Genomic DNA, 25060 nt, shown 5'->3' on the forward strand with positions numbered 1-25060 from the left:
TGCTCATTTTTATTGTATATTATTAAGTCATTTTCTTAGTAGTTGCATTGGGGGTTGTCATTATCACCTTAATTTATGACAATCTAGTTCAGGTTAATACCAATTTAAGTTCATAGAAATACAAAAACTTCATTTAAATATAACTCTGTTCCCCAATCTCCTTTAAGCTGTCTTCCCAATAGTGCTGTTGTACACCTCCAATAAATCTGATTTTTTATTTCAGTTAGTTTACTTTCCAATTCCAATGAGTGAAGGAAAGAAGAAAATAAAGGGGATGGCTCCTAAGCCTTCCCAGACCCACAACAGTCTCATCTCTTTAGGAAGCTCCAAGGAGAAAAAGACTAAAGCCATGACATAAAAGAAAGAATTTTTTCATCTGAGATACTGGGGCTCAAACATAGAACTGTGCAGCTTTGAGCCTCTATATAGCAAAGTGCAACACAGAGTTACAGAGGGTCAGTTCCCCCTTACTTAGGTATGGGTGATCAGCTCACCACCTGACCACTTAAGGTAGTCACCACAGAATACTACCATGCTCTACTATGCTGGATAGAAAAAAGATGGACCCCAGAACACCCTCCCCTGAAAAGCAGCATTCTATCCATAAGCTCCAGCAGCAGTTCTGTTGGCAGTGGGGATGTTTCTCGAGTTATTGACATGGTGGACCTCACATAAGCAGCCTTAGTCAAATAACGTAAATACACATTTCCTGAGCACCTGTGAGACAATCTTGGGGACTTACAGATATACCTGGAAAGAATTTGAAACAACACTGAGGTACAGAAAATTTTGAGTATTAAATACTAATATGACCTAATATATTCTCACAGGTTTTCCCTCATTTTAAACAGTCTTTATTTATTAGAGCAATTTAGGTTGACAGGAAAATTGAACAGAAAGTACTAAAAGTCTATAATTTACATTAGGGTTGCATTATATATTCTATGTATTTTAACAAATGTATGACTACATGTATCCACCATTATAGTATCATACATGATAGTTTTACTGCCAAAAAATCTACGCTCTCTCTATTCACCATTTTATCCCCCGTCTAACCCCTGGCAACCACTGATCATTTTACTGACTCCATACTTTTGCCTTTTCTAGAATGTCATATAGTTGGAATTACACAGTGTATAACCTTTTACGATTGGCTTCTTTCACTTAGCAATATGCATTTAAGTTTTAAAGTGTACCACGCTTTTAAAATGTCTTGATAGCATATTTCTTTTTAGCACTGGATAATATCCCATTGTCTGGATGTACTGGAGTTTATTTATCCATTTGCCTATGGAAGAGCATTTTGGTTAATTCCAAGTTTGAGCAATTATTAATAAAGATGCTATGAACATCCATGTGCAGGTTTTTGTGAGGGTGTGTTTTCAACTCATTTTGAGTAAATACCAAGGAGTATGATTTCTGGATCCTATGTTAAGAATATCTTCAGTTTTGTGTGAAGCTGCCAAACTGTCTTCCACAGTGTCTGTGCCATTTTGAATTCTCACCAGCAATAAATGAGAGTTCCTTTTGTTCCACATGCTCACCAGTATCTGGTGGTGTCAGTTTTCCGGATTTGGGGCAACCTAATAGGTGTATAGTAGCATTTTGTTGTTTAAATGTGCACTTCCCTAATGACGTATGATGTGCAGCATCTTGTTGTATGCTTATTTGCCATCTATATAGGTTTTTTGGTGAAGTGTTTGTTAGGTCTTATGCCCACTCACAGACTTTTAAAGTTTGAGACTAATCAGGTTATATTCTAGATAACACTGATTGAAATACTTTCTCACAGAATCAACCTAAGTGCCCATCAACAGTGGATTGGAGAAAGAAAATGTGCTACATATACACCATGAAATACTACTAATCCATAAAAAAGAATAAAATTGTGTCCTTTGCAGCAACATGTATGCTGCTGGAGGCCATTATCCTGAGTGAATTAATGCAGAAACAGAAATATCGCATGTTCTCACTCATAAGTGGGAGCTAATGCATACACACGGACATAAAGATGGAAACAATAGACACTGGGGACCCCAAAACAAGGGAAGGTAGAAGGAGATCAAGTGTTGAAAAGCTACACATTGGGTACTATGTTCAGTATTAGGGTGGTGGGTTCAGTAGGAGCCCAAACTCCAGCATTATGCAATATACTGATACAACAAACCTACACAGGCACCCCCTTGAATCTAAAATAATCATATTTAAAAAGACAGAAAACAGTTACTTTCAAGATTATGATTTAATTTAGGGTTTAAATTCCTTTATTCTATTCATCTATCTTTTTTCTTTCTTTCTCTTTTTTTTTCTTTTCTCTTTTCCTTTCTAACAAAAACAAGAGAATATGCATGTGATTTGGTGACGTGATATAGAAGGTAGCAGATAGAATTGCCAGACAAAATATAGGACACAGTTAAATTTGAATTTTAGATAAAGAATAAACAGTTTTTAGCATAAGTATGTTTCAAATATTTAATTATTTCTTATTTATTTGAAATTCAAATTTAACTGGGTATCTTGTATATTTTTCTTGTCAATTACATTTTAAATTTTCCTTGGTCATGGTAATTTTCCTCACAAGTTTTTTTTTTTTTTTAACTTCAAACAAATTTTTATTACACAAAGGTTGTCACATAATTGGATATTTCTCTACTTTGTACACAATTATTCTCTCTCCCCACAGAAAGGCTGCTTAACTTCTCATCTGGTGGTGGCAAGCACTAAAATCCTGATTTTAACAGAATAGTAGTAAAAATGCCTCAGTGATTTAAGTTGAAAGCAGTACATTAGTACATGGCTCTTGTACCCATTATCAGGAATGTACAAATGTTTTTTATTCAAAAATACAAAATAAATTATCTGTAGGCATGGACAATGACAGCAGTAAACCATTATATATTTTGTCAACTGAAACCAGTAACTGATGGTTATAGTGATTTTCAGCCAGCCTTTTTCTTCATTTTCTCCAACTGACTTCTCTGAAGTTATTGGTGAGGAACACTGCCTTGGGCTTCCTGTCACAGTTCATTAATAAAGGTAAAGCACTACTAGTCTCGCAGTTAGAACATGCCACCTCCCATACCACCTCCCATTCCACCCATTGCACCCATTGCAGGGTCCTTCTCTTCTTTAGGAATTTCTGTGACAACAACTTCTGCTGTAGTTAACAGAGAGGCCACACCAGCAGCATCCAATAAAGCAGTTCTGACAACCTTTGCTGGGTCAATAATTCCTTTGCCCACCATATTCACAAAATCTCCAGCCATAGCATCATAACCAACTTCTGAGGAACTTTGCATAATTTTCTCAACTATCAAAGATCCTTCAACACCTGCATTTTTAGCAAAGGTCATTGCTGGAATTTTGAGTGTTCTTTTAATAATTTCTATACCAATTTTTTGATCTTCATTAGCTGGAGTCAATGAGTCCAAGGCTGGAATGCATCGAAGCAGGGCACAACCCCCTCCCAAAACAATGCCTTCTTCAACAGCAGCTCTTGTAGCATTAAGGGCATCTGTAACTCTGTCTTTCTTTTCATTCACTTCAACATCACTTGTCCCACCAACCTTCAGCACAGCTACTCCATCTGAAAGTTTTGCCAGCCGTTCATTCAGTTTTTCCTTTTCATATTCACTAGTTGTGACATCTAACTGCTCAATGATTTCTTGAATACGTTTTTCAATTTTAGCCTTGTCACCTTTTCCTTTTAAGAGCATGGCATCGTCTTTGGTCACAATGACCTCTCCAACTTTTCCTAAGTCATGAGGCTGAACGTCTTCAACATTTAGGGTCAACCCCTCTTCTCCAAACACTGCACCACCAGTAGCAATAGCCATATCTTTAAGCTGGTTCTTTCTATTGTTACCAAACCCTGGAGCCTTGACTGCCACAACCTGAAGACCAACCTTTAGCCTATTCAAGACGAGTGTACTTAGAGCTTCTCCATCCACGTCTTCAGCGATTATGACCAAAGGCTTACGGTGAGCATTGGCAATTTCAAGAGCAGGTACAATGGACTGGACACTAGAAATTTTCCTTTCACTCAGCAGAACATAGGCATCCTGGAATTCACATTTCTGACCTTTTGATGTATTAATAAAGTATGGAGAAATATAGCCTCGATCAAATTTCATGCCTTCGATAATTTCTAATTCATCATTCAGTGTTTTTCCATCCTTTACTGTGATGACACCCTTTCTTCCAACCTTTTTCATTGCATCAGAGATGCTATTGCCAATTTCTTTGTCTCCATTTGCAGAAATCGTAGCAACCTGTGCAATTTCTTCAGGGGTGGTCACAGATTTAGACTGCTTTTTAAGTTCAGCAATTACAGCATCAACAGCTAACATCACACCTCTCCTGATTTCCATGGGATTAGCACCTTTGCTAATCTTCTCAAAGCCTTCCTTGGCTATAGAGCGTGCCAGTACAGTAGCAGTGGTAGTGCCATCCCCAGCCTCTTCATTTGTGTTATTGGCAACATCTTGAACAAGTTTAGCTCCAATGTTTTTATATTTATCCTTTAAGTCAATTGACTTTGCAACAGTCACACCATCTTTTGTTACTATGGGACTTCCCCAGCTCTGCTCAATAATCACTGTTCTTCCCTTTGGCCCCATTGTAACGGCCACAGCATCGGCTAAAAGGTCTACACCTTGAAGCATTAAGGCTCGGGCATCTGCACCAAATTTTACATCTTTGGCATAAGCCCGAGTGAGATGAGGAGCCAGTACCCTGGACACCGGTCTTATCTGGCGAAAGACTGTGGGTAACCGAAGCATTTCTGCGGGGCGGCGGCGGGGCGTGCGCGCAGCGAGACAAGTCGTCGGCGGCGAGTGAGGGACAGAGTGCAGGGTGCACACGGCTCCTCACAAGTTTTTAAGTCAGCTGTAAACTCTCAAAATGTTAATGTAGAAGAGGAGAAAAGCTGACTAAGTTTAAGGGGGTAGCGGGGAAATAGCAACTTGGCCATGATTTCTCAGTTGATTGTTTTCAGGCATCTTTTTTCCTTAGTAAGTTTTGTCCTGCTCATCTACGTGATCACTTAGATTTAACCAAATTAATATCTTAGCTGAAGTCATGGCATCTTTCTCATAAAATGGTAGATTTGAAACACAGAAAATAAGTACATTGTTCTTTCTATTCAATTACATAACATATTGGGTAGAATCAGAATATTCAGCAGTACATTGCCTAAATTGGTGTTTGCCCCCAGTAACAACTGTGCTTCTGATTTGCTACAGATTTTAAGAGAAGGGTAACTACATCCTTCTCTTTAAACTTATCTTTCTTGTAAAAAAAAAAAGCATTACACTTTTTGGAATAAAAAGTTCTGCTTTTACTTCAGTAACTATTACTCTAGTTGGTTCATGATTCTCTTCCTTTGTCTCCATCTTTACATTCATTACTGCCATCTTTTCCTTGACTCTGCAATGTTTTATTGGAAAATGGTTAAAACCAACTACAACAACAACAATAACAAAACCCTGGATTACTCTGGGTAATATTTTTGCCAAATAAACTGGAGTTTCCAGGGGAAAATGAAAATCCAATCCAGAGTCCAGAGATAAACAAGCCTAACTAAAACACAGCAATCAATTTTCTTGTCAAGGCACTTGGTGCTCCTACTGATGGGTTCATTTTTTTTTTTTCAGACTCAGCCTCCATCTTCCTCACAGATGTGTTCTCAGTTTTGCTGCTATAAAACCAAAATGTTGATTCTTGATATAATTTTGTTGAAATAAATAGGTAAGGAGACTATGTTTCAGCTAATATTTTATTAGCTTCATTTTTAGAATTACTAAGGTCGTTGTTCCCATGTTGCTGTTCAATATTTGCTAAATATTTATCAGAGTTCTTAAAAATAGGTTTCAGATCACAGAGTGGGCTTGCATTCAAGTGTTTAACTATCCAGTCATGAACAGTTTAAAGCAGCTAACTGCCTGTCTGGTACAGGGATTACTATGGCATGAATTACTCACGGTAAAAACAGAAGTGTGAGGCTACTGACTGTCGCTATTAGACTGTAGATCTGAAAATTTTTTCCTCAATTACAAGAATAGAATGAAACGTTGCCTTGGTTTCCTGGCTGCATTTGGACTGGTGAAGAAAAGGGCACTAGTTCTTGTTGTTTCCATTTGGCAGTCCTTGTAAAGGCTAACTCCACTACCATTACCAAATTCAGAAAATGCTTCTCCTTTCAGAATATACAACCAGTCCTTTGAAATCTTTGAAAGTCCAATCCCCTATCTGATTGAAATCCAACATTTCTATGTTTTGCTTTTTTTTTTGTTTTTGTTTTTTGTTTTTACTCTACTCTTCAAAATTTCCTCGTTGGCCACTGAGAATGTTCCCAGCTCTTCTGCTTCATCTTCTTGATTCCAATTCCTATCTGTCACTTCCTTCTCAGCAATCTTTTGGTCATTTTTTTGAACTTCCATGGTGGCTACCACAGTACTTGATGGATTGTGAAGCCCAGGTGCACAGGGAGCTACTAGTTTCTGGATGAGTGGGTGGGTCACTTCTGGTATTCTTTCAATGTACTTCCCACATGAAGTGCTTCGTAGTCAGCAAACCAGGAGTTTCTAACACCATGTCCTCCATGGGCCTCATCTCTCTATGTTGGGGAGTGAGGAGGAGAGTTGTCTGTCTCCCCGAAGACCACTGGAGTAACAGCACTAAACACACTCCATTTTGTAATTCCAAGAGCATCCGACACTTTTATTTGCTAAATCCTCCAACCCTTTAGCGGGGATCTGGATATTCCAAGGAAAAGATGAGAAGCATCATCAAGACTGAAAGGACTGACATCACTAGTAGAAACTAAGGGGGAGGGTCTTGATTGCCGAGAGAGGTAATTGAGGTCCCTACACAATGGAGTCACATATACTTCCCCCTTGTAAGCCCCTAGATAGGGGAAACCACTTGGGAGGGGTGTTTGTTTGTTTGTTTGTTTTTGGATACTAAACTACATAATTTCCTGAAAGCAACTGTTTTGAATCAATGTTACTTAGAAGTAGTGATATTGAGTGTTTTCCAGTGAGCAGAAGTTGACACTCTTGGGAAAGTTAAAGTTACATTTTAACAAATCAGTTGTGACAGTAAATTTTAATGTGTGATAACTGCCTTTTGGAGATGTATTTACAGTACCAAGATGTGGTGCCAGGATTACATGTAGTAGGAGAACAGGAGCAGGAAGCTCCCTTCCCTGCCCCAGACACACACACACACACACACACACACACACACACACACACACACCACAGGATGATGCCTGTGCTACTGATGACAGTCGCCAGTGCAGGTCTCTGGATACCCCACCACCACCACTTTCCAAGAAGAGCCAGGGACATCGAACACTATATCCTCCATGGGAGTTTACAAGAGAAGCAGAGGGATCTCTGAATCAGAGGTGCTTCCATAGATGGTGTTTTAGACAAAACACAACATAAGAGGGGTTTTAGATGAAGTGTGGGAGAGATGATGAGACTTGTGCTCTGATGGCTTCTTGTAAGACACAACATCCTTAGAGTCAATATAGCAGATTCAGTGATAGTGTATCTTCAATATGAAGTCTGGAAGTCTGATTTTCTTTATAATTCTTCACAGTAGCTAGCACAGTGATCTATTTAAAAGGACAAATTGGTAAACAAAACCAAATGTTACTGAGCACATATGCTCTGAAAAAACAGAAATTGGGAAATTCCCATTGGCGAATCTGTTTTTAGTGTTGACTGAATACCTGTGGTCTGGATCTGCTGAACATCAGTGTCCTTACAGCTCTTCAAACCATGTGTACAGGATTCTTCCTGACACACTTGTCAGGAATTGTAGCACCTCTTATTATTAGCAGATTTTGAAACATAACAACATAAAACATTATTTAAATATAGGCTTTGAGACAATCCTCACCAAATGGGTGTTTATTGAAAATTTATAACTGGTTTCCATTAACAAATGGATAATTTCAGAGCTGTTCAACACAATATTATTTTGTCTATAATGTCATTTAAGTAAAACATGACATTGTACTAATTTTTGAAAGCAAGTAAATTATTTCTTCTTCAAAATGCATTAAGTACTTGATGAATACCAGATACTTGAAAAACATAAAGGTTGCTCTTGAGAGATTTATGGTCTAGTAGGGAAAAGCAGTTAAATAAATTAGGTTAATATATTACAGATGGGAGGGGAGCAGTAACCTGTACCAGCCTCAACCAACCACCCAGAGTATGTTCCACACTTGCTAAAAGAAAGACAACTTTCATTGACACAACTTCATACATAAAGTCTGTCCTACAAATGAACAAGAAAGACAAAAATATCTGAATAAAAAAATGAATTAAGCAAATAAACATATAATATACAAAGGAAAAATACAAATGGCTAATACATAAATCTATTGATATCATTAAGGAGAAACTTAAGAATTTTAAAAATAAAGTCATGTGATAATTATCTAATGAAATGTTAAAGAATAAAATTAGTAAATTAGTAATCATACATAGTTTTAAGGAGAATATAGAAAAACAGGTGCTTTTCAAAAACTGCTAGTAGAAGTGTAAATACATATCACATTTCTAGAAGGTAATATGAAAGTACATATTAAATCCTTGTTATATGCATACCTGTCAATCTAGCAATTTAATTTTTAGGAATTTAACTCAAAAACATAATTAGACGTATATATAGAAGATATTATAAGGATACTCCTTGAAGCATATATTATAATAGCAAATGCTTGGAAACAACCTAACTATCCAAAACAGGAAGATTACTTAAAGAATAGCATTATATTGGTTTTAAAAGCAAGCATGGGTTCTGATTCCATTCCTGACTTTCTTACTAGCTGTATGCCATTCTTGGGGGTGACAGGGGGAGAAACAGGGATGTATATCTACATGTGTATTTAAAATATGCAGATTGTATTTGATGGCAGGAAAAATATTCGTAATACACAGTTTGTTGGAAAGCAAGTATTATTGTATAGCATATTTTCATTTACAAAAGTATTTACACACATATACATACAGACAATATTGGTTGTCTATCTAACAATCATTCCCTAAACCGTCTTACTGGCTAGCAGAGCTCACCTCACACTTTAAGGCTGGAAATGCTAATAACTAACTTTTCCCAGATTCCTCTACATTATGGTCATGGGCATATGACTTAATTTTGCCCAACAGAACTGGAGAGGAGGTATACCTGGGGCTTCTGGGAAAATTTTTCCTTCCTGAGAAAAAGAAAGATATAAGGAGAAACTCCACATTCTGGCTCTGTAAGAGGCAGTGAGAAAGGTGATGTCTGAGCTTGAGTGACCATTTTGCAACCATAATAAGACAAGCCAAGGAACAAAAGCCAGTATGCCATGGACACTGGAGCATCTTAGACAATGTATTACTCTGCTCAGGCTGCCAGGAAAAAAAAAAAAAAAAAAAAAAAAAAAAAAAAAAAAAAAAAAACCGACTGGGTGGCTTAAACAACAGAAATAAATGTATTCTCTCACAGCCCTGGAGGCTGGAAGTCCAAGATCAAGATGCCAGCAGAGTTGGTTTCTTGGCATGCCTTTCCACCTTGCTTGCTGAGTCCCCTTCTTGCTGTGTCCTCATGTGGCCTTTCCCCTGTGCATGCACAGAGAAAAGAGCTATCTCTGGTGTCTCCTGCTCTTCTTTTAAGGACAGCAGTCCTATTAGGACAACACCTTTATGACCTTACTTAACCTTAATTATCTCCTCAAAGGCCTTATCTCTAAATATAGACATGTTAGGGATGAGAGCTTTAACATATGAACTTGTGGAAAAACGATTCAGTCCATAGTGGACAATAACCATTTAACTAACGATCCTGTGATTACACATGTGTATGTACCTTAGCAATTATATTTAATGCTCGGGGGAAAGTCTGGGAAAGCCGAAAGCTGGAATTAGACAAAGACACAAAGATTTAGTTTTCTTTCAATTTCACTTGAAAATAAAAGCATGACTTTATAAGCAAGATATATCATTGCAAGGCAGAAGAACCAGCTCTGTAAATCTAAAAATCACACTGTATTTAACAAATGTTCTTCAAAGAGAAGGCATCCCTATCTGTTGCAATCTATATTTTTAAAACACACTAAAAATAGGTCAGAAAATCATTTGCACCTGGAGAATATGTACTCTCAACAGTCAATTCCCACAGATTATAAAATTGTGTCTCTGAACGCAAAACAGTTTAATAAAATATGTTAACAGTAAGCATACTTTCCTCAGGAATTTGTTCTATTACTGGAAATTATGTAAATAGCTTCTCCTGTTTTCTTCAGGAATTTTTAAAACTTTATTTACATGTGTCTTCCACATTTTTCAGAGAAAATATTTACTAACAAACTTTGTGGGATTATCTCAACTATTTACATGGCTGTTTATTTCTTTTAAAGTCTGCACCATTACACAACTTTACATTCCAATTTGTGAAATTGCCGTACTAATTAAGATTTGCTATTGTACTATTCTCTGCACTTTATTTTAATGGTGGAAGTTTTGCCACATGAAAGGGACCAGATTTGTCATTAAATTTCAAGGTATTCGTAAGCAGAATTTAGTCTAGAAACATTATAAAAAATGCTTCTTTTGAAATTATGAAAAAGGCTCCGAAAAGAGTCGTGTCATTTAAGTGTAAAATACAGAATCATTTAAGTGTCATTTAAGTTGCACCATTTAAGTGCCTCATATGGAATCACTCATTAGGAGACAGCAGGAGTCCAGAGGGTGACTGAGGGATCTGAAGGATGTGCAGGTGTGGGCAGGCATAGGGCACAGTGTGCCAGCTGGTACTTTAGTGGCCAATAAGTTCTCATGACAACCAGTCATCTCACTGGTCCAATAATTTTTCTTTATTAAAAGAATTTCCTTCTGCTACCTTGTAAGTGGAATTACTACTGCCTAAGAAAACAGGTCTCCCAGTAGATGACATACCATAAAATGTAGAGAAGATAGAGGGGGAAAATCTAGACAGTTTAAGATAATATGCTGGCTTGCACATGTTTGCTTTAGTTACTATTACAGCTAATAGCTGTATCATCAAAGCACTTAAATCTAAAAACGTCATTTGGTAAAATCACTCAGTTTTCACTTAAATGGCAAATGAAAGGATTTATATGTATTCCAAAAACCCATAAGTGCTCTGCAACAATTTATGACTGGTTAACAGCTTAGAGGTACGTATTGGTTGACACTACACAGTTATATTCAGTGGAAAATGGCAACTAAACATGAAGACTAATAGAAAGAAAGGCAGCTACATTTTTCCTTCCACTTATTTTAATTTGTGGATTTATTCTGATGCATGTTCAAAATTTCTAAATCTAGAAGTTATGTCATCACCATGGTATTAGTTTCCTAGGGTTATGATAACAAAATACCATAACCTTTGTGGCTTAATTAACAAATTTATTGTCTCATAGTTCTGAGGTTAGTGATCTGAGGTTAAGGTATTAGAAGGGTCAGATTTTTTCCAAGGGCTCTGTTCCAGGACACTCTCCTTGGATTATGCATAGTCATCTTCATGCTCATGTGGTCTTCACCCTATATGTCAGTCTAGCTCCAAATTCCTCCTTTTTATAAGGATGCCAGTCATATTGAATTGAGTCCACTCTCATCACCTGATTTTTAACTTGGTAAAGACTATTGAGATAGTGGGAGTTAAGACTTCAGCATAGGAAAGAGGACACAATTCAACCCGTAACAATCATAAATCTCAACAGTCATGACTGCAAATATGGAAACATACATGCTTAAGAGGCAGGCACTAGAGATCATCTTTCCAGCTCATTATGGAAGCGGAGGGTCTTTTCATCCAGGGGAGAACACTGGCAGTCTTTTAGGTTTTCACTAACACCAAATAATCATATCACCTGCTCCTTTAATTTCTCAAAGTTAATGCACTGTTGCTTTTAAGTGATGTGAGATATTTACAGAATAGAAGATGATTTAAAATATATGCTTTGTGCACATTCCTTTTAAAATTATAAGTAAACTTTTGAATCTCATCCCAGTATTTTGGGAGCTCGAGGCAGGCAGATTTCTTGATGTCAGGAGTTTGACACCAGCCTGGCCAACATGATGAAATGCCATCTTTACTACAAACACAAAAGTTAGCCAGGCATGGTGGTGCATGCACGCCTGTAATCTTAGTTACTTGGGAGGCTGAGGCAGGAGAATCTTTTGAACCCAGGAGGCAGAGGTTACAGTGAGCCAAGATCGCACCACTGCACTCCAGCCTGGGTGACAGAGCAAGACTCCATCGTACAAAAGAAAAAATAAAATAAAGTATGCTCTTTAATCAAGTGAGTCATTGAAGGTCTACCTCAAAGTCCACTCCACCGAATCGATACCTGGGATCTTGTTATGTTAACTCCTTGCAGGGTGTTTGGTCACAGACTTACATTTTTATTTTAATCCTCAGTTTATCAAGGTAATATTGGAAGCAGGCCTTTGAATTTTGATTCTAGATTTACTAAGAAACTACTGCTGCCTATTTTTTGCTAAGTTTGGTCATTAGGAAAAGAATTGTCTATCTCAACAGCCAACTTGTTTTCTCTTCTCTAAAAGTGAAAATTACATTAATTTAAAATGTCATCTTTTTTGCACTGGTGATCTGTTATCAGAGTGTATGTTTTCAGAATAATTATGTTGAGTTTTACATTGGGCGTATTTGTTTTTCTCCTCTTAAATGTATTGTATTTTTTTTAAAAAACTTGTGTGGGGGGTGGGGTGTACTGTTTGGCAAATTTCTCTCTAAAACTTTTTGGAAATGCATGGGAGAAGTGAGTTAACGACTTGAAATTTAATATACATGAAAAATATATTTATTTTTGTTCTTTATATTGTCTATTAACCCATGCCCACAACTATGATGACAAAATTACTCTTAATAACTAAGGATAATTAAGAAAATTATATCTGTCCATAGATTGAATGGTTCTTAAAGTTTATGAATACCTGTTATTCCAACTGCATCACATGGCTGAATGATGAGTACCGGATGATTTAAGCAAATGTCACCCGAAATACTATGGGAATTTTAATAGCCTCCTTAATAGGCATAGTTAAGAACTACCTGTTGTCTTAGCAACATGTGACTTACTAAGGGCTTAACTAAAATTGAGTCTGCTAAAGGTATTCTCAGTAACTTTAAAGCTGAGGTTATGCTTCCCTACTGTCAAGACACTTGTGTTAATCTGCTGTGAGTAGGACTATAAGAGAATTTTATATCAAATCTAAAATCAAGTTCAGAGACAGAAATTTTAAATAATACTTCTTTTGTATATTTTATAAATTAATTTTGTTTGCTTTTATCTGAAGTATCACCAAAATTTGATGAACATTTGAGATTGAACATTCTATTCATGTGCATTTATAAGTTGGGTAACACTTAAACAAATTCCTTAATTTATCTGACTCTCAGAATCCCCCAAATCAGATAATTATACATTCATATCAAGGTTGTTTTTGTTATTAAATGAGTAGATCAATCTTTCATTGATTGATGTATAACTCTTAGACATATTAAATTACCAATTGGGTAATAACCAAGTTCTTATCTTCCCACTTCTGTTCAGGAAAATATTTCATATCTGGGGTATTTTATTTTAATTTTATTACATAAGCTGAATCAATCAGAGTATAAACTTTAACTCAGAATTTAGACCAGTTGCAGTTTTCTGTCTTTTCTATAAGAATTCTTTTTCACAAAGGATATTAATCCAGAGTCCCTGCTTACCTATCAAGTTTCTTCATGTAAAAAGAAAACCTTATAACCCAATAACTCCCCCCACTAATTGATATGTACACTATTCTATCTGCTGGGCCTATTTGCTTGTGTTTGATAATTCAATAGTATTTTTCTTTTGTGATGAGATGTTTATGCCCCATCTTTCATTATGATGTAGTGTTAGCCAATTGCCTGTCTCATTCTCACTGATCATCTGTTCACTCTCCTTGGGACAGCTTCTGATTTCTTAGTCCAAATGGAGCTATGATGCCTGGAAATGAGGCAGATGAGTTTATGCAGGGGTAGGTTACCTGGTTTTGGTCAAAATATTTTAATAAATCATATGTGAATTCCACAATATTCTTTTCTAAAAATAGATGAAGTCATACTCTTAAGTCTCAGTAGAAAATCTGAAAATCTAAATTAGGGTGTGAAACTTCTCACACCTCAAGTTATAGGGTAACATATTTTCACATACCATTCATGAAAAAAAGACATTATAATAATAGTTTGTATACTAAATGTGTTGATGTAACTTCAGATCTTTGTAGACTCAATAGATCTATGCCAAAATAAAAAAGGAAAGAGTAACCAATATGTATGAACTAAATACTTGAAGTTGTTTAAGTTAATATATCATGTTCCCCACAGTGTTGACTTAATCAAAATTGGAGAAGCTTGATAGATTGCTGAATGGCAGTAACATACCTTAATCCACACATGCAATTATTTTATTCTATTCATATGTATGTATCATATTTCCATATATCTAATATAAATAATGTTCCAAATATAATCCATTCCACTTAATATGTAAAACTTTTCATGAAACGAGTATCTTTTGTGTGTGTGTGTGTGTGATGGAGTCTAGCTCTGTCACCCAGGCTGGAGTGCAGTGGCATGATCTCGGCTCACTGCAACCTTCGCCTCTCAGGTTCAAGCAATTCTCCTGCCTCAGCCTCCCAAGTAGCTGGGACTACAGGTACATGCCACCACACCTGGCTAACTTTTTGTGTTTTTAGTAGAGATGGGGTTTCACCATGTTAGCCAGGATGGTCTCAATCTCCTGACCTCATGATCCGCCTGCCTCGGCCTCCCAGAGTGCTGGGTTTACAGGCATGAGCCACTATACCTGGCCAAACTGAGTAGCTTTAAACTTGTAACCAAAGGAATAAAATTATCTGTGTTTGTTTTTAAAATATATTTCAGTGTCCGTGGGACTCAGTATTAAAGGTGTTGTCAAAAGAAACAACTGGATGATAATTCAATATTACCTGTCAACTAAGGATTTTTTGCTGTTTTTTGTTTGCTTTTTTTTTTTTTTTTTTTGAGACGGAGTCTCGCTCTGTCGCCCAGGCTGGAGTGCAGTGACATGATATCGACTCAATGCAGCCTCTGCCTCTGGGTTCAAGCCATTCCCCTGCCTCAGCCTCTGGAGTAGCTGGGATTATAGACTTGCACAACTACATCTGGCTAATTTTTTTGTACTTTTTAATAGAGATGGGATTTCACCATGTTGCCCAAGGTTAATCTCAAACTTCTGACCTCAAGTGATCCACCAACTTCAGCCTCCCAAAATACTGGGATTACAGGCATGAGTCATTGTGCCCAGCCTCAACTAAGGTTTTTGAAATTATTCGCAAAATTTCATCCTCCCTATATCTACAGTTGCTACAATTGCCTCTCATTTATCTTCTTTTATGGCAGCAGAAACCCAGAATTAATGTGTTTAGAAAATGAAGTAAACAATTTAAAAATATTGTGAGTGATAACAACCAGAGAATGCTGTCAGAGCTTTAAAAATTCAACTTCATAATCCCATAACATATATGGCAGATCCATTTGGTGACAAGACCATCTGCAATTCCTGGTGCTAACAGAAAACTACATGACAGACTTAGTTTTTGTTTTTGTATTTTGAGTACTTTAATCTTATTTCATCCACTTGAATGTCAGTTCTGCTGCCAAAGAAATTTAGCAATTACTCTATGTAGTGTTTGCATTAGAAGCTGCTCAAAACAATAAGTGCATAGTGAATAGGTTCCAGAAAACTAAACTCAGAGCGTGAGAATGTACAGAAAATATGCTGTAATTTACCTAATAAAAATTATATGTTTTGTTGTTTGTTTTTTTTTGAGATGGAGTCTCGTTCCATTGCTCAGGCTGGAGTGCAGTGGCACGATCTCAGCTCACTGCAACCTCCACCTCCCAGGTTCAAGCTATTCTCCTGCGTCAGCCTCCTGAGTAGCTGGGACTACAGGTGTGTGCCACTACACCTGGCTAATTTTTTGTATTTTTAGTAGAACATCCTGTGTTGTCAGGATGGTCTTGATCTCCTGACCTCGTGATCCACCCGCCTTGGTCTCCCAAAGTGCTGGGATTACAGGCATGAGCCACTGTGCCCAGCCAATAAAAATTCTTGATAGCACAGATTTATTTTTGTTTTTATTGAGATACAATATATGTCTATGATTTACCATCTTTGTTGTTCTATTTTATCAATCTGCTATCTTTATGGGATTCACTTTTTAAAATTTGTTAAATTTTTAAATTTTTCAGGTAGCAGAATGTTATTACATTAGTAATATTTTAAGTAATTTGCAGTTTTCATTTGTCTAATAGCCTAAATTTATAAAGTTTTAAACTTATCATCTGTATGAAATTATATAAAATAGCATCATAGTTCCTAAAATCAGCAAGTTCTACCATTGCTCACAGCTTTTTGTAAACTGAACGTGAAGTGAGATAGTCACTGAAATGCATTTTCCCCATCTTATCTGTAGATTATTTAAAAGGCATGATGACAACAATGAAACATAGTTAAATACACAGATAACTAAAACTATAAAACTAGTATGACCAAAGGAAAAAAAATTGATTTCTTTTGCATAGAAAGTAAACACTGCTAGGATGGGCGTTGTGGCTCATGCCTGTAATCCTAGCACTTTGGGAGGCCAAGGTGGGTAGATCACGCAGTCAGGAGATCGAGACCATCCTGGCCAACACAGTGAAACACTGTCTCTACTAAAAATACACAAAAGTAGCAGGGCGTGGTGGCATGCACCTGTAGTCCCAGCTACTTGGGAGGCTGAGGCAGGAGAATTACCTGAACCCAGGAGGCAGAGGTTGCAGTGAGCCAAGATTGCACCACTGCACTCCAACCAGGGCGACAGAGCAAGACTCATCTCAAAAAAAAAAAAAAAGAAAAAAAAGAAAAGAAAAGAAAGAAAGTAAACACTGCTGATTTTATTAGACATCTATGTGCTTTTATGTAGGACTTCTTGCTATGATCATGCAATTTATAGCCAGCCAAGAAGCTTGAGTGATGATCAAAATATTTCTTGCTGCACCTACCAAGTGCTGCTGTTTCACTTGCACTCTGTGAAGCCAGAGGCAGAATCTTTTTTCCAATGTATCAATGTAGAGAGGATACCTTTTCTAAGTCACTGTATGTGATGCAGGAGAGTCAATGTGTGTGATGGCAGAGAAGCCCCATCTTTTGGATCATTTTATTTTTAGTTAAACCTACCCAAAAGGTGCCACTAAGGCTAATAATTTCATATAATATCAATCTGAGCAGTTTACTGTTTTAAAGCCTTCTGGAGAAGATGGCATTTTTGGTGTACATTGAAAACACTTTCAGAATTGGCTGAAATAAAATAAGAAATAATACAGAAGGAAATGTATCTATTCTCAAATGGCGGAACATCTCACAATTCACATAAGATGCATCAAATAATTTAAGAAAGATATAATTTAGTCCAAAATGAAGGCCGATCTTGGAAATGTTCCACTAACATTCCCCAGCATGTGGGCACAAGCACTGGAGAGTAGAGAGGGAAAGACAGGAAATTTCTATACATTGCCCCATATCCACAGGTCATCTGTGGAGATGAAACTGGAAGAGACACCGGGAGCTTACCTATTACCATTATCTGTTACTATTACTTCTCCTCTAACTTTACTCTTAACTGACAGATGTTAGATGTGAAGGTGAGGACGGGTTGTTTGAGAAGTGGAAAAGAATATTCTCAAAGCCAACTCTGCAGTTTCAGACCAAAGATAACTTTGGAAGGGCAGTGGGGAACAAAACATGTGTTGATCTATGAAACAAAACTTGAGCTTTTTTCTAAACTGAATTCTCACCAAAGTGCTGGCTTATGCAGAAGCAAGGTGAACCAAGCAAAATTGGAGTGTCACAATTTGTAGCACAAGAGTCTCAACAAATTTATAGAAAAATTGGGCAAATGGAAGTAAAACAGAGCAAAACAAGAACTCAGATTTTATCTGCCCATGGTGTGATATTAACAGTGTAGACTGCTGAAGAAAATATAAACTATTAACATTTCACCCTCAAGCTTGAAAGGGAATATTTATACAATGCACAAGTAAACAAATAATGAAGTCAAATAAATTGCAACCACATTATTCTGGAGCAAATAGCAGGTGCAGTAATAACCATCCACTATGAGACAAATAGATAGAAAAATAGTGTAACCTGGAATTACGATAAAATATTATAGCTATAAAAATGATAAAAAAGAAAAGGAACAGTGGAGATCAGAAATACGTGAATTTTTAGAAATTACTATATACATGTATCATTTAAAAACTTAAACCAATGTATCTGTACATTCAAGAAATGTTGAAGACTCAATGAAGCATGCTAAAAAATGAGTTAACATTATCACAAGGATGCCGTTCTATTTAAAATATTAAATAAGCACAACCAAACAAAAATTATGGAGAAAAATAATACCAATTGATAATTTATAACATCAAATCATCAGTATACAGAATACTCTAATAGCAGTATGGACAAGTAACTTCAGAAAAATTTATACAAAATGAGGAAATGAACGAAGTGATAAAATGATAAGGAAAAGACATTAGGACTGATATTAGGGATCCAAAATACAAAGAACTGGTGTTCTTCAAAAAGTGACTGGGATAAATAGAACAGGAAGCTTCTTACGGATATTAGTGGACTTCCACTTATATATAATAGCCTAGCCACATTTCTTTGTATCTTTTCTGACACAAATTTGCCCTAAAATGGCCTTACAGTAGTGAAAAATTGTATTAGTCAACACTGTTGAAGCAGCAGTGACAGATTACATTCTGGAAGATAGCAAGCTGATGGGAGGTGATATTGAAGAGAGATTCAGAAACTGGGAATACCATAAACCTGAGAGTTAAGGTGTGCCCTTACCTTTTTTGAGCGTCCAATGACCACTCACACTTTCAGTGATTCACTAGAAGGAATCACAGGACTCGGCAGATAATTTTGCTAATGGCAAAGATTTATTACAGCGATAGAATAAAAATCAGTAAGAGAAAAGACACAGTGGATCCTGGAAAAACAAATGTTCAGGCTTCGTATTCTATCTTCCTTCCTTGTCACACAGAGCACATATTCCCTCCATCAGGGAAAATGCAGCAACACTCTGTGTTATATTTCTGCTTAGGGGAGCCTGCTTGAGACTAATAATTTAGAATTTGTATTGGGGGCAGCTCAGTAAGTACCTTTTGGCTAGCAACTGCAAAAATTCCTGACTTTCAGAAGGAAAGCAAGTCTTCATTATAAATCTCAGTGTTTGCACAATCTAGGCACAGAAAAACTAACTTAACAGTTAGTGACAAAGTGAACATTTTGAAAGCCAAGTTACCAGATGCCTGCCAAGGGCAAACCATGCAAGCAGACTTTTCTACAGACCTTCTAACCTCAAATCTGCTGTGTTAACTCTTCGGCACAGTCCCGTTCCCAACCTTTACTAAAAGACTCCTTCCAGAGGGGTGTGCCCAAGACGGCCGAATAGGCACAGCTCCAGCCTCCAGCTGCCAGCATGAGTGACAGAGAAGATGAATGATTTCTGCATTTTCAACAGAGGTACCGGGTTCATCTCACTCGGGCATGTCAGATAGTTAGTGCTGGTCCACGAGTGCAGCCCGACCAGCAAGAGCTGAAGCAGGGCAAGGCATCAACTCACCTGGGAAGCGCAAGGGGGAAGGGAATTCCTTTTCCTAGCCAAAGGAAATTGACACACACAACACCTGGAAAATTGGGTAACTCCCACCCTAATACTGCACTTTACCAAGGGTCTTAGCAAATGGTACACCACGAGATTATATCCCACACCTGGTCCAGAGGGTCCCACACCCATGGAACCTCCCTCATTGCTAGCACAGCAGTCTGAGATCTAACTGCAAGGTGGCAGCAAGACTGGGGAAGGACGCCGACCATTGCTGGGGCTTAAGTAGGTAAACAAAGCCACCAGGATGTTCGAATTGGGTGGAGCCGACCACAGTTCAAGGAGGCCGGCCTGCCTCTGTAGACTCCTTCTCTGGGAACAGGGCATAACTAAACAAAAAGCAGTAGAAATCTCAGCAGATGTAAATGCCCCTGTCTGACAGCTTTGAAGAGAGCAGTGGATCTCCCAGCACGGAGGTTGAGATCTCAGAACTGACAGACTGCCTGCTCAAGTGGGTCCCTGATCCCTGAGTAGCCTAATTGGGATACATCCCCCACTAGGTGCAGACTGACACCTCACACCTCACACAGCAGGGTATACCTCTGAGACAAAGCTTCCAGAGCAAGAATCAGACATCAACAGTCACTGTTCAGCAATATTCTATCTTCTGCAGCCTCCACTGCTGATATCCCAGCAAACAGGGTCTGGAGTGGACCTCAAGCAAACTCCAACAGACCTACAGCTGAGGGTCCTGACTGTTGGAAGGAAAACTAACAAACAGAAAGGACACCCACACCAAAACCCATCAGTACGTCACCATCATCAAAGACCAAAGGCAGATAAAACCACAAAGATGGGGAAAAAGCAGTGCAGAAAAGCTGGAAATTCTAAAAATCAGAGTACCTCTCCCCCTCCAGAGGAAAGCAGCTCATCACCAGCAACGGAACAAAGCTGGACGGAGAATGACTTTGACGAGTTGAGAGAAGAAGGCTTCAGCCAATCAAACTTCTCAGAGCTAAAGGAGGAACTACGTACGCAGTGCAAAGAAACTAAAAACCTTGAAAAAAGAATGGATGAATAGATAACTAGAATAATCAATGCAGAGAAGACGATAAAAGAACTGATACAGATGAAAACCATAACACAAGAACTACGTGACAAATGCACAAGCTTCAGTAAACGACTTGATCAACTGGAAGAAACAGTATCACTGATTGAAGATCAAATGAAAGAAATGAAGTGAGAAGAGAAGTGTAGAGAAAAAAGAGTAAAAAGAAATGAACAAAGACTCCAAGAAATATGGGATTATGTGAAAAGACCAAATCTACATCTGATTGGTGTGCCTGAAAGTGATGGGGAAAATGGAACCAAGTTGGAAAACACTCTGCAGGATATCATCTAGGAGAACTTCCTCTACCTAGTAAGGCAGGCTAACATTCAAATTCAGGAAATACAGAGAATGCCACAAAGATACTCCTTGAGAAGAGCAACTCCAAGACACATAATTGTCAGATTCACCAAAGTAGAAATGAAGGAAAAAATGTTAAGGGCAGCCAGAGAGAAAGGTCCGGTTACACACAAAGGGAAGCCCATCAGACTAACAGCAGATCTCTTGGCAGAAACTCTCCAAGCCAGAAGAGAGTGGGGGCCAATATTCAACATTCTAAAGAAAAGAATTTTCAACCCAGAATTTCATATCCAGCCAAACTAAGTTTCACAAGTGAAGGAGATATAAATCCTTTACACAGAAGCAAATGCTTAGAGATTTTGTCACCACCAGGCCTGCCCTACAAGAGATACTGAAGGAAGCACTAAACATGGAAAGGAACAACAGGTACAAGACATTGCAAAAACATGCCAAAATGTAAAGTCCATTGATGCTAGGAAGAAACTGCATCAACTAGCGAGCAAAATAACCAGCTAATATAATGACAGGATCAAGTTAACACATAACAATATTAACCTTAAATGTAAACAGACTAAATAGTCCATTTAAAAGACACAGACTGGCAAGTAGGATAGAGTCATGACCCATCAGTTTGCTGTATTCAGGAGACCCATCTCACATGCAGAGACACACACAGGCTCAAAATAAAGAGATGGAGGAAGATCTACCAAGCAAATGGAAATCAAAAAAAGCAGGGGTTGCAATCCTAGTCTCTGATAAAACAGACTTTAAACCATCAAAGATCAAAAGAGACAAAGAAGGCCATTACATAATGGTAAAGGGATCAATTCATCAGGAAGAGCTAACTATCCTAAATATATATGCACCCAATACAGGAGCACCCAGATTCATAAAGCAAGTCCTTAGAGACTTACAAAGAGACTTAGACTCCCATACAATAATAATGGGAGATTTTAACACTACACTGTCAACATTAGACAGATCAACGAGACAGAAAGTTAACAAGGATATCCAGGAATTGAACTCAACTCTGCAACAAGTGGACCTAATAGACATCTACAGAACTCTCCACCCCAAATCAACAGAATATACATTCTTCTCAGCACCACATCACACTTATTCCAAAATTGACCACATAGTTGGAAGTAAAGCACTCCTCAGCAAATGTACAAGAACAGAAATTATAACAAACTGTCTCTCAGACCACAGTGCAATCAAACTAGAACTCAAGACTAAGAAACGCAATCAAAACCGCTCAACTACATGGAAACGAAACAACCTGCCCCTGAATGATGACTGGGTATATAACGAAATGAAGGCAGATACAAAGATGTTCTTTGAAACCAATGAGAACAAAGATACAACATACCAGAATCTCTGGGACACATTTAAAGCAGTGTGTAGAAGGAAATTTATAGCACTAAATGCCCACAAGAGAAAGCTGGAAAGATCTAAAATTGACACTCTAACATCACAATTAAAAGAACTAGAGAAACAAGAGCAAACACATTCAAAAGCTAGAGGAAGGCAAGAAATAACTAAGATCAGAGCAGAACTGAAGGAGATAGAGACACAAAAAACCCTCCAAAAAATCAATGAATCCAGAAGCTGGTTTTCTGAAAAAATCAACAAAATTGATACACCGCTAGCAAGACTGATAAAGAAGAAAAGAGAGAAGAATCAAATAGATGCAATAAAAATGATAAAGGGGATATCACCACCGACCCCACAGAAATACAAACTACCATCAGAGAATACTATAAACATCTCTACGCAAATCAACTAGAAAATCTAGAAGAAATGGATAATTTCCTGGACACTTACACTCTCCCAAGACTAACCCAGGAAGAAGTTGAATCCCTGAATAGACCAATAGCAAGCTCTGAAATTGAGGAAATAATTAATAGCCTACCAACCAAAAAAGTCCAGGGCAGAAGGATTCACAGCTGATTTCTACCAGAGGTACAAGGAGGAGCTGGTACCATTCCTTCTGAAACTATCCCAATCAATAGTCCTCCCTAACTCATTTTATGAGGCCAACATCATCCTGATACCAAAACCTGACACAGATACAACAAACAAAGAGGATTTTAGACCAATATCCCTGATGAACAGCGATGCAAAAATCCTCAATAAAATACTGACAAACTGAATCCAGCAGCACATCAAAAACCTTATCCACCATCATCAAGTGTGCTTCATCTCTGGGATGCAAGGCTGGTTCAACATATGTAAATCAATAAATGTAATCCAGCCTATAAACAGAGCCAAAGACAAAAACCACATGATTATCTCAATAGATGCAGAAAAGGCCTTTGACAAAATTCAACAGCCCTTCATGCTAAAAACTCTCAATAAATTCGGTATTGATGGAACGTATCTCAAAATAATAAGAGCTATTTATGATAAACCCACAGCCAATAGCATACTGAAGGGGCAAAAACTGGAAACATTCCCTTTGAAAACTGGCACAAGACAGGGATACCCTCTCTCACTACTCGTATTCAACATAGTGTTGGAAGTTCTGGCTAGGGCAATCAGGCAAGAGAAAGAAATCAAGGGTATTCAGTTAGGAAAAGAAGAAGTCAAATTGTCCCTCTTTGCAGATAACATGATTGTATATTTAGAAAACCCCATCATCTCAGCCCAAAATCTCCTTAAGCTGATAAGAAACTTCAGCAAAGTCTCAGGATACAAAATTAATGTGCAAAAATCACAAGCATTCTTATACACCAGTAACAGACAAACAGAGAGCCAAATCATGAATGAACTTCCATTCACAATTGCTTCACAGAGAATAAAATACCTAGGAATCCAACTAACAAGGGATGTAAAGGACCTCTTCAAGGAGAACTACAAACCACTGCTCAGTGAAATAAAAGAGGACACAAACAAATGGAAGAACATACCAGGCTCATGGATAGGAAGACTCAATATTGTGAAAATGGTCATACTGCCCAAGGTAATTTATAGATTCAATGCCATCCCCATTAAGTTACCAATGACTTTCTTCACAGAATTGGAAAAAACTGCTTTAAAGTTCATATGGAACCAAAAAAGACCCTGCATTGCCAAGACAATCCTAAGCCAAAAGAACAAAGCTGGAGGCATCACGCTACCTGACTTCAAACTATACTACAAGGCTACAGTAACCAAAACAGCATAGTACTGGTACCAAAACAGAGATATAGACCAATGGAACAGAACAGAGCCCTCAGAAATAATACCACACATTTACAGCCATCTGATCTTTGACAAACCTGACAAAAACATGAAATGGGGAAAGGATTCGCTATTTAATAAATGGTGCTGGGAAAATTGACTAGCCATAAGTAGAAAGCTGAAACTGGATCCTTTCCTTACTCCTTATATGAAAATTAATTCAAGATGGATTTGAGACTTAAATGTTAGACCTAAAACTATAAAAACCCTAGAAGAAAACATAGGTAATACCATTCAGGACATAGGCATGGGCAAGGACTTCATGTCTAAAACACCAAAATCAATGGCAACAAAAGCCAAAATTGACAAATGAGATCTAAATAATCTAAAGAGCTTCTGCACAGCAAAAAAAACTACCATCAGAGTGAACAGGCAACCTACAGAATGGGAGAAAATTTTTGCCATCTACTCATCTGACAAAGGGCTAATATCCAGAACCTATAAAGAACTCAATCAAATTTACAAGAAAAAACAAACAACCCCATCAAAAAGTGGGCCAAGGATATGAACACATACTTCTCAAAAGACAACATTCATATAGCCAACAGACACATGAAAAAATGCTCATCATCACTCACCTTCAGAGAAATGCATATCAAAACCATAATGAGGTACCATCTCACACCAGTTAGAATGGCAATCATTTAAAAATCAGGAAATAAGCGGTGCTGGAGACGATGTGGAGAAATAGGAACACTTT

The 25060-nt window shown here is 37.6% G+C and overlaps 1 pseudogene across 1 annotated transcript; it reads right to left on the reverse strand.

Moving 5' to 3' along the window:
• Window positions 1-2584: 2584 nt before the first annotated feature.
• LOC104669285 lies at window positions 2585-4865 on the reverse strand (annotated as a pseudogene). Its single transcript, XR_748965.2, has one exon. The product of XR_748965.2 is annotated as a 60 kDa heat shock protein, mitochondrial pseudogene (transcript).
• Between the last annotated feature and the right edge of the window lie 20195 nt (window positions 4866-25060).

Source organism: Rhinopithecus roxellana, chromosome 4, assembly GCF_007565055.1.
Source record: "Rhinopithecus roxellana isolate Shanxi Qingling chromosome 4, ASM756505v1, whole genome shotgun sequence".
Lineage (NCBI taxonomy): Eukaryota > Metazoa > Chordata > Mammalia > Primates > Cercopithecidae > Rhinopithecus > Rhinopithecus roxellana.